The sequence below is a fragment of the Piliocolobus tephrosceles genome, chromosome 6, assembly GCF_002776525.5.
Source record: "Piliocolobus tephrosceles isolate RC106 chromosome 6, ASM277652v3, whole genome shotgun sequence".
Lineage (NCBI taxonomy): Eukaryota > Metazoa > Chordata > Mammalia > Primates > Cercopithecidae > Piliocolobus > Piliocolobus tephrosceles.
In genome coordinates, this window is record NC_045439.1 from 36,979,337 (window position 1) to 36,989,513 (window position 10,177).

The following is a 10,177-nucleotide window of genomic DNA, read 5'->3' on the forward strand; positions in this document are numbered from 1 at the left end:
GCAACCTCCACCTCCTGGGCTCAAGTGATTCTTGTGCCTCAGCCTCTCAAGTAGCTGGAATTTCAGGTGCACACCACCACACCCAGCTAATTTTTGTATTTTTGGTAGAGACAGAGTTTTGTCATGTTAGCCAGGCTGCTCTCAAACTCCTGACCCAAAGTAATCCACCTGCCTCAGCCTCCCATAGTGCTGGGATTCCAGGCATGAGCCACTGCTCCCAGTCAATGCTGGAACTTTTGATGTTTGCACAGGTAATGATAACCTCATCAAGACTGCAGCATGGCCAACAGCAATTGCAAGATGCCAAGAATTTAAGATACAACCCAACTTCAGAGATTTTTAAGTTGTGAGGGCAGTGGAGAAGCGTCATAAAATTTTAAAAAATATGTTGTAGGTTATCAATAAATATTTGTTTAATGAATGAGTCGATAAATTCCAGTTCCCTTTCTGTGATTGGAAAATGCTTTGACTTCCTTGGCAAAAGGCCTTCTGACTTTAAGGATCATACAGTTCTGATAAAGCTAAAGTGACTGTGTTGGTTAGACTGTTCTTTTGTTTGTTGTTGTTTTTAAGATGAGGGTCTTGCTATATTGTCCAGGCTGGGCTTGAACTCCTAGGCTCAAGTGATCCTCCCTCCTTGGCCCCCCAAATGCTGGGATTACAGGCATGAACCACTAGGCCCAGCCTGGTTAGGCTGTTCTTGTTTGCAAATGAACAGAAAACCCAATCGAAATGGCCTAAACTGGCTGGGTGTGGTAGCTCATGCCTATAATCCCAGCACTTTGGGAGGCTTAGGTGGGAGGATCACTTGGGTCCAGGAGTTCAAGATCAGCCTGGGTGACATGGAAAAGCGTTACAAAACACTGGCCGGGTGTAGTGGCATACACCTATAGTCCCAACTACTCAGGAGTCTGAAGTGGGAGGATTGCCTGAGTCTGGGAGGTGGAGGCTGCAGTGAGCCCTGATTATGCCACTGCATTCAAACCTGGGTGACAGAGTGAGACCTTGTCTCAAAAAACAAAAACAAAACAAAAAGGCCTAAACTATAAGGAAAGGTAAGTTAGTTCATATCACAAGGAGCCCTGAAATTGGGCAGATCCAGTGTTGGTTAATTCAGTGACTCTACAATTCAGTAAGGACCACAGCTTCTTGCCATTTTTCTGCTTGGCCATCTCAGACATGCTGGCTTGGTCCGCAAGCCAGTTGCCCTCACAGTCCCAAATTGGCTGTCTTAGTTCTAGTGTCATATTCAAACATAAAATATCCTGTAGAGAGAAAAGGATTGTATCTGCCCCATGACTCTTTTTTAAGGAGAGAAAATCTGTCCCAGAAGTCTTCCAGTGGGCTTCTCATTTCAGTGGCCAGCCTGGGTCGCATGCCCACTCCTAATGAAATCTCTGGTAGAGAAGTGAAATTGCCATGATTGGATTAAACTAATCAGGATTTACCCTCGAGCTTGAAATAGAGTTCACCTTCCCCTTAGGGGTGAGCCAGGATTTTGTTCTTAAGGAAGAAGTGAATGAATTTCAAGTGGTAGGGTAATGCTATCCAAGTGTTTTATTGTACAGTAAAACTGTTTTCAGCATCACTCCCCATATACATGTATTATATTGTCAGAGAAAATATCTCAAGGCTCAATAGTTGCTTTTTTTTTTTGTAGAAATGGAGTCTCACTATGTTGTCCAGGCTGGTCTTGAACTCCTGATCTCAAGTGAGCCTTGCCCTCCCAAAGCGCTGGGATTACAGGCATGAGTCATGACACATAGCCTCAATATTCACTTTTTATGAAGTACATCATTAATGATGAGTGAATGTAAATCCATACTTAAGCACTTTTGTGGCAAACACTAATGGTTGGCTAATTTAGCAGATACTTCTAACTCCCTTCTTTCTTGCTACCACTGCCACAAAGACTAGAAAGCCAAATAGTCCCTCTCAGCCTCTTTTGCAACTGGAGGTGGCCATGTGATCCAGCTCTGGCCAATAAAACATAAGCAAAAGTTTTTGAGGTGCTTTGGGGAGTTTTCACGAAAAACAGGTCAAACGTGCAGACATTGCCTTTTATTTCCTTCCCACCTTCTTCCTGCCTTCAATGCCGATGTGATGGCTGAACATCTTGCAACTGTGAGAGAAAGGCCAAGAGAATGGCAGAGAAGCTGGCCCTCACTTCTTTATGTGATTTAGCAATATCATCAGCTGCCTGCTTTCAGATCTCTAGATACATGAGAAAAATAAGCCTCTGCTTGTATAAACATGCCTGTAATCTCAGCACTTTGGGGGACTGAGGCAGGCAGATCACCTGAGGTCAGGAGTTTGTATAAGCTGCCATGGTTGGGCTTTCTGTTACTTGCAGCTGAATACCTTCCCAAGTTTTCTTAATTATTTCAAATCTAGGGGGCCAACTCCTTTTTAGGTCTGATTAGATCATATTTGTTCTTACCTATTGTAATAGAGTTAACATGGCTCTTAAGGGGTGGGGAAAATGTCAGCACTTCTTTTCCTTGTTGTATGCTTGTACTTGCGTTAATAGTATGACTTGCAGTTTCTTTGCAGGAAATGTTTAGAGCCATGTATGCAGTCTATGAGAGTTAACTTGTTAAAACTAGATGGTGTAATCTGTATACTCATTTCACAAGATATAAACTACAATGCACCACAATACCCTGAATTTGACATGGGAGAGTGTCATTGTCACTTCCTCCTCCAAATTGTGGCACTCAGAAACCCTCATGTTATCATGACATAACATCCCTGGCATCCAGGGTAAGTGAGGGTGCCAGTGTCAGTCCATGTATTGAAACTAAGGAAGACTTCAATTTCTTTTAATTATTTTAGAGAAGAAAACCCTTCGAGAAAAAGTTTTACATGTTTATTCCCCATGGCTCAAATGGGCCATCATGTGTGTCCCCAGGGTGCCCACACCCTTCTTTGGAGACCACTGAAGTTGACCCACAGTGTCTGCTCCAGTGACCTGGATGGCAGGTACCCTGCTCTAGATAGCCACGTGCAGGAAGCTGCCTTCCAGTAGATGAAGGCAGGCGGTCACAGGGGAGAAACAGGGATGACGTTTAGCAATGTGTCAAGGGAGAAGTTCTATTGACTCCAAAAACAAAAATGGTTTTTCAGAAATATGCTGATATTCATTTCCTGCAAATGTAACATTCTTCCCAAAAAATCTCCATAGGGTAGAAATTTTTTATAATCTATACCAGGATTGAAGGAGGGTTTTGAGAGCATCTAATTTCACACCCTCATTTTACAAAGGGGAGGTTGGATGTCTTGGATTAATAATTGGCTCTTCAGGATCACCCAGGCCTTCAGATCCCCAGCCCAGAGGCTTCCCGTTGGCTGCCTCCTCTCTAAGACGTTACTTCTCTTCTAGAGGATACTGATGTGAGAAGTGTGGATAAGGGGCAAAGGAAAGAGAAAATCAAGAGAATGCCAGCTTGGAAGTGGTTGAAGGCAGCAAAAAACTAGGCCTGTTGGCCAGGCGCAGTAGTTCATGCCTATAATCCCAGCACTTTGGGAGGCTGAGGCAGGAGGATCACTTGGGGCCAGGAGTTTGAGACCAGCCTGGACAACATACCAAGACCCCACTTCTACAAAAATAAAATTAGTTGGGCATAGTGGGACATGCCTGTAATATCAGCTACATGGGAAACTGAGATGGGAGGATCACTTGAGCCCAAGAGTTTGAGTCTGCAGTGAGCTATGATCACACCACTGTACTCCAGCCTGGGCCACAGAGCAAGACCCTGTCTCTAAAAATAAATGAAGAAAAGAAAAGACCTGTTACTTTGGAAAGTCTTTAGTGCAGAAACTCTGAACTTCTTACATTGGACTAACCTGACTTCCAAAAAAGAAGAGTTCTTATGAGACCAGCAGTTACCAAAGAGCTGAGTTAATCCCTTAAGAACTCATGATAGAAAATCTCTAAGTGAAGATTCTTGGGACCTAGAATATAGAGGAGCTCGATATATTTCCTGAATGAATGACTGAATGAATGAATGAGGCAACGGAAGAAAGTCACTTTAAACTTTTACATTTGTTTAGGGGATGCTAGAAAAAGCACTGCCCTTGAGCTCAGATACAAGCTGAACTTCCAGTTACAAGCTGTGTGACCTTGGGCAAGTCCCTCAAACTATGTGGGTTCCATTTTTTCTGTAAATCAAGATATGTGAATACAGAAAAGAGAAATCAAAGTGAAAGAACATGGTATATAATGGACTCAGTAAGTGATGGCCAAAGCAGAGTCCTTTGTTTCATATCTCAAAGGGGAGAACAAGGGTGAGACTCAACACCAATAGTGCAAAACCTCAGCAGATTGTCACCAAAACCCCTCCACCCCCGCCTTCTCCCAGAGCCTTAGCCCACTTTCCGGTGCAATTTGCAAGCCAGCTCGGAGCATGCTGCCATCTGCTGGGAAGAAGGTAGACATGAACACCAAAGCATCCCTAACACCAGGCCACCGTGGGGAGGGAGAAACCTGGAAAAGGAAAGGGTAGGGATCCAATTTCCTTTGGATGTGACTCTCTTGTCCTTTAAGACATCCAGGGCCTTCCCCTTTGGCCAACAACTTGTCAGAAGAACGAGATTTCAATCAGATTTTCTCCTGAAAACTGATAGGACATTATCCAACTTTAAAAAGCAAAGAGATTCTGACATATGCTACAACATGGATGAACCTTGAGGATGTTATCATAAGTGAAACAAGCCAGGCACAAAAAAAGACCAATGCTGTATAATTCCACTTATATAAGGTATATACCAGAAGTCAAAAATCATAGAGACAGAAAGCAGAACGGTGGTTGCCAGGGGCTGGGGGTTAGGAGAATGGGGAGTGTCTAATAGATAGAGTTTTGGTTTTACAAGATGAAAAAGTTCTGAAGAGTAGTTGCACAAAATGTGAACATATTTAACACTACCGGCCTGTACACTTAGAAATATGTGTGTGTGTGTGTGTGTGTGTGTGTGTGTATTTTGAGATGGAGTCTCATTCTGTTGCCCAGGCTGGAGTGCAGTGGCATAATCTCGGCTCATTGCAATCCCTGCCTCCTGGGTTCAAGTGATTCTGGTGCCTCAGCCTCCCAAGTAGCTGGGATTACAGGTGGGCACCACCACACTTGGCTAACTTCTGTATTTTTAGTAGAGACTGAGTTTCACCTTGTTGCCCAGGCTGGTCTCGAATTCCTGGCCTCAAGTGATCCACCCACCTCAGCCTCCCAAAGTGCTGGGATTACAGGCATGAGCCACCATGCTCAGCTTCTGTACACTTAGAAATATTAATAGTTAAAATGGTCAATGTTAGGTTGTGTGTATTTCACCACAATTTAAGAACCAGTAAGTAAAAGAGATAAGCACATGGTAGACGCTTGACTTCATGCAATAGAATCACAACAAATACATGTTGAATGCAGATGGAAAGAAGTGGCTAGGCATGGTGGCTCACACTGATAATCCTACAACTTAGGAGGCTGAGGCAGGAGGATTGCTCCAGTCCAGGAGGCTACAGCGAGTCATGATTATACTAGTACACTCCAGCCTGGGTGACAGAGCAAACCTTGTCTCTCAGGGATGGAAAGAAGTGATGCTGACTGATGGTCTCAGATACAGGGTGAACATGACAATGGGCATCTTTTCTTTACCAGAAAAGCCTTCCAAGCAACTATGATTAGTCACAGTTACCTTTTCCTTGAGGTGATAAATTAGTTCTCTTTCCTATTCTCATCTCAAAGTAAAAATATATTTTCATAGAAAATTCTAAGGATGGCATGGCGCTGAGTTCTACCTGAGCCAGAACCTGACATCCTGTATGTTCTCAGTCACTGGTAGCAGTGACGGTCAATTTTCTGTTGATTTCAGGGATGCAACGTCCCAATCATAGAACTTCAGAACCACAAGGGCTCTGAGCAGCCTGTAAGATTGAAGGGATTTCTCTCTCGCTTAGTAAAAATGCATAAATACAGTAAACATTTTAAATAGTGACTTTTCAAAAGCCACAGGAGCCAGCAAGTGGCAAAGCAAAGCCTTCCCCCACACCTACAGCAGCAGACAGTGCCCAACTTCTTCCCCTTGGTCTCGTCTTGCCACTGGAGTCACTGTTCTTCAAGGGGGAAGGCTCTCTTTGTGGACACTCCAAGGCCCACCAGCCACAGCTTTTGCCAGGATTACAAGGGGAGACTGAGTCTGTTCATAATGGGACTCTCAGCCCAGAGGCAGGTGTCAGATCCTCCAGGGGTAGGGTGGTGGAGTGCAAAGAGAACATGAGTCCCCAAACGCAGCTGGCTCTGCAACTGCCTGGATGTTTCCTGGAGCCCCTGCTGTTGAGCCCTTGTGAGCAACTCTGACTCACCCCAACTTCCCTGCCTGACTGTCAAGTCTCAGCCAGAGGCAAACTCAGAGGTGACAGTGACAGGGATCACCACAAGGGATTTGGTTATTAAGGCCCCCGCCCCGCAGGACTCCTGGACTTAGAGTATTTCCTATATTTCTCATGAACATCTTTAACCCAGTAAGATGGAATGGTGAAGCTCATTTCTGGCAGAAGAGCTGTTAGCCATGGGTGGAAGCCCATGTGCAGGGAAGGGAATGGGAGATGGGACGTGCAGAGTCAGGAGAACTGAACCTGGGGATGTTGACACCACAACCTTCCACACCCACTCGGAAGTTTGAATAACCAGTTTCTACCAGTTGCTTTGTGTGTCTGGGAGTGGCTGTCTTTCAAGAGGTAAAAACAGCCATTGTAATCTCTCCTAAAGCCTTGCAACAGACATCCCTCCACTCCTGTTTGCCGGGGTCGGGTGAGATAAGAGAAGTCAGCAGCTTTTTCTCCAAGAGTCAAAGCTGCAAGGTTTCTGACTTTGGAGAGACCTTGCAAGGCCTAGGGGTCTGAGAAGCATCAACGTGGCTGATTGCAGAAACACACAGTTCCACGGGGACTGCTGGACTTTATCTGAGGGCTCCAGGACTATTTTGCCCAGTGGGTTTATTTACCTTCCTATTGGATAAAATCTGACATACCTGGACTGGCTCCCTGAGACTTGAGCAAGTTTTGTTCCACTGTCATCATTCATTTTGGACTCCAAACACAAGCTGCTCAGATGATGCTGAGCTGGGTGGGCTTGGAGTGGGTTGGGGGCAAGAATTACATCCTTCCAGACAAATAGAGGGAGTGCATCTTTTGCATGGACTGGGAGCTGGGGAGTGGGTCAGAAGCCAAGTGTTTCACAGATCTCTTGCTTCATCCATTAACATCATTGGCGGAAAAGCACACAAACCGAATAGGAGGAGAATGCAGTCATTACCATTTCTCACTAATTTCTGGCTCTCCTTTATATGATTACTAAACAAAAGCGTAAACCTCTCCACATCAGAGCAGGTAAAACTGTCAGTTTCCAGCAGGGATACTGAAACAAACAGGCCATAAAGCTGTGTATCTTGGCTGGGCATCATTGCACGTGTCTGTAGTACCAGCTACTCAGGAGGCTGAAGTGGAAGGACCACTTGAGCCCAGGAGTTTGAGGTTATAGTGAGCCACGATCACACCACTGAATCTCAGCCTGGGCAATAGAGTGAGACTCTGTCTCCTAAAAACAAACAAACAAACAGACAAACAAAAAATAGAATACAAAACAAAAAAAAAATCTAGGTATCCTTTGTCTCCCTGAGGCTATTCCCACTGGCACAATCAGTTCTGTTCCTTTAGTCTGTGCTAAAACCAGAAGAAAATCTAGCTGACAGTCCTTGTTACGCAGGGACGGCCAGGACCTCGGGGCTGGAACACAGATTTTTCAATTAATTATTAGGAGGTGCAGCAGTGGGGAGCACTTCCTCAAACGTAGAGAAGCATGCGCAGGAGTGTGTATTAGAGACAGGACAAGCAGATTTCATAATTCTACATTTGGCCTGCAGGGAGCAACATCTCTCTAGCAATGACCACACCACACACTTAAACAGATACTGCAGGAAATGCATTTAATTAGCCAAGGAATGAGAGTTTTGTTTTTAAAAATTAAAAAAAATTACATCAATATATTTCCACTAAGTAATTTCTAGTCCTGCATATTTTCATATAGAGATTTTGCTATTTTTCTATTTATAGTGCTAGGTGCACAGTGAGCTTTTAACAAATAAACACTTATGGATTGTTCAGTTGGCTGAGAATAACTCAGACTTGCCTGAGGCATGGAAAATACAGGGTGAGAAGAGGAGGAAGTACCGACTGGTAAATGTGCATGGAAAAGCACTGTTACAGTTTGAATGTTTGTTCCCTCCTAAACTCACACTGAAATTTAATTACCATCCCAGTAGTTTACAGGATTAAAAATAGAAATTTGATTGCCATTGTAACAATATGTAGAGGTGGGACCTTTTATTTTTTTATTTTTTATTTTTTATTTTTTGAGACAGAGTTTCACTCATGTTGCCCAGGCTGGAGTACAATAGCACAATCTTGGCTCACTGCAACTTCCACCTCCCAGGTTCAAATGATTTTCCTGTCTCAACCTCCTGAGTAGCTGGGATTACAGGCATCCACCACCTCACCCAGCTAATTTTTGTATTTTTAGTAGAGGTGGGTTTCACTGTATTGGCCAGGCTGGTCTCAAACCTCTGACCTCAGGTGATCCACAAGAGGTGGGACCTGTAAGAGGTGATTAGACCATGAAGACTCTGCCCTTATGAATGGATTAATGTCATTATCAAGGGGGTGAATTTGTTATAAAAAAATAAGTTTGGCCCCTCTTGCTGTCTCAGCCTCTCTTTGCCTTTCAACAGTGGAATGATGCAGCAAGAGGGTCCTTGCCAGATGCCAGCACCTTGATATTGGACTTCTTAGCCACCATATCTGTGAGCCAATACATTTCTGTTCCTTATAAATTACCCAGTCTCAAGTATTCTGTTATAGCAGCACAAAGCAAACGAAGACTAGCACTTTCCTGTCTGGTTAATAGCTTGCCCAAGAAAAACAAATGCATTTGAAAATTTATGAAAGATCTCTCTCTGAAAGCAAGCCATGATTAATTATTTTAAAAAAAGGAAACAGTAATCTTGGTTTTATAAATATTCCTCTTAAATTCAAAGTTCATCCTTCATATGTATTAGAGAAACAAGTTCCAGGTTTATGCATGTTATGCATGTTTAAAGTTTTACATTTAGACTCAGCCCTGTCAAATGCATTTATTCCAAACTGACTCAGCCCTCTCCCCAGCTAGATTCTGCAGAGACTGTATGAAGCCGTCAAAGTCCACCCATCACTGAAAGGAGCCACTGAGATTAGTTTTGGCAGGCAGCACTGAGCAAAGAGCAGGGCACCCTGGCCTGGGCTTGGTCAGCCTAGCAGCAGAGGTGCATGTGTTCTTAGAGGCAACAATCTTCTCTTCCCGCAGAACAGGTTGTGGGCTCCCAGGGACTTGCACCTTTTGCTGGGACTTGCCCCAAAGCCATCTGTCTATCTCTCAGAACTTCTTGGTTTTCCAAGCAGCAAAGTATGAGCACCTTTACTGCCAACAGTGTCCAAGAGCACCATGATCCCAGGTGGACCCCTTTTCTGGAGGCCAGTAGCCTCAGGTAGCTTTGGAGGGTGGGCCTGCAGGGAGAGGGGCTAGGCAGTCTGTCTGTCCATGAGTGAGGGACAGACACACTCCTTAGCCCCCTGGAGGGTGGTGGTCTTCCACAGAAGCTGCAGATTGGCATTTCAGCTTCACTTCCAATGACACTGAGCCAACCAATGACCACTGGCCTCATGACAGGCCCACGTTCTCCATCTGCCAGTGTTCATGGCCACATTACTTCACAGGCTGAAGTCTCTGCAGGGAGAGGAGGCAGCAAGGTGACTAAAGCAGGGGCAGCTGGGAAGGAGACATCTGTGATCTCTCGACCAGCAGGAACACTGCCTCCCTGCCCAACCAGGTGTACATAATGCAGGAACCAGAGTGACTTTCCTTCACTCCTGAGCTTGTTTTGTGTTTGTTTGAGACAGGTCTTGCTCTGTCACCTTAGCTGGAGTGCAGTGGCACGATCTCAGCTCACTGCAGCCTCAACCTCCCAGGCTCGAGCAATCCCCTCATTTCAGTCTCCCAAGTAGCTGAGACTACAGGCATGCACCACCATGCCCAGCTATTTATTTTATTTTATTTTATTTTATTTTATTTTATTTTATTTTATTTTATTTTATTTT